The sequence below is a fragment of the Schistocerca piceifrons genome, chromosome 5 (genome assembly GCF_021461385.2).
Source record: "Schistocerca piceifrons isolate TAMUIC-IGC-003096 chromosome 5, iqSchPice1.1, whole genome shotgun sequence".
Taxonomy (NCBI): Eukaryota; Metazoa; Arthropoda; class Insecta; order Orthoptera; family Acrididae; genus Schistocerca; species Schistocerca piceifrons.
In genome coordinates this window covers 438,513,525-438,514,701 of record NC_060142.1, presented here as the reverse complement: position 1 = coordinate 438,514,701, position 1,177 = coordinate 438,513,525, and positions in this window count along the sequence as shown.

The following is a 1,177-nucleotide window of genomic DNA, read 5'->3' as shown; positions in this document are numbered from 1 at the left end:
TTAATGAGCCGGGAAAATAGTCTGGAACCAATTCAGAATTTTTCACAATCAAAAAATTTTCAGAATACGAGATTAACGACAGAAGATTCTGAAACAGCATCGAACACAGATAGCTTTACGGCTATGACGAAGGAAGTTAGTTTTACGGAAATGTTAGGGGCGAAAAGAATTTTGAACCAGTTAATATGGATCAGTTGATGGGTGCTATATTAAATTTTGGAGCACAGATGGGAACAATGGAAACATGGTTGGACTCACTGGGATCACAGTTAGGATCTGAATTAAAAACAGTGGCAACACGGTTAGAAACTGATATGTTAACAATGGAAACATGGTTAGACTCACGAATAGCGATATGTTTCAAAAACATTAAAGATGAATTAAAGAAAGAAATTCGAGAAGAAGTACAACCGATTTTGAATGCTCACAATAATAGATTAATTTCAATAGAAATTAGACAAAAGGAACAGGATAGAGAACAGCAAGAAAGAGATCGCGCGATAGTACAAAAATTTTCAGAGTTAAATCTTCAACGTGCACACGATAAGGAAGACATATTTGAAAGAATCGAGGAATCCGTACCAAATGACAGAATAAATAACCTAACACAACAGTATGAACAGTTAATTACTAAATGTGTCAATACTGAAACTCGTGTCGCGACACTTACGGAAGACGTAAATAAACAGAAAGAACAAATAGGTGACTTATCGGAAAGAGTTGAGGAGATTTCAAATAAATTGACAAGTCTTAGTTTAAATGGGGACAGAGATTCAGATGATACAGCTCCATTGCCATTTGCAGAAACAGAAGAGTACCAGAACATAAATAAACATGTTGAAAATCAAGGAAAATTTAATGAACGCGTTAAAAGGGAATTTGAGGCATTACGAAAGCAAGTTAAACAAATTGAAAGCTAAATCGTAGGAAAAGACAGTAGAAGGAATTTATGATTACAGATAGCAGCGGGTTTTGAAGAAAATAATTTATTTCATTTACGAGATGCAACCAGAGAGCGCCAGGCTCGCGAACTTGACAATAATCGACATTCGGGCTGGGACGGACGCGGTAGGTCTTTGTCGCCACGAGGCGAAAACTTTTGTTCGGAAATTTAAGATCTTTCGCAATTCTAAGAATGACATATATCCATGTTCATGGTTAGATCAATTTATGTACG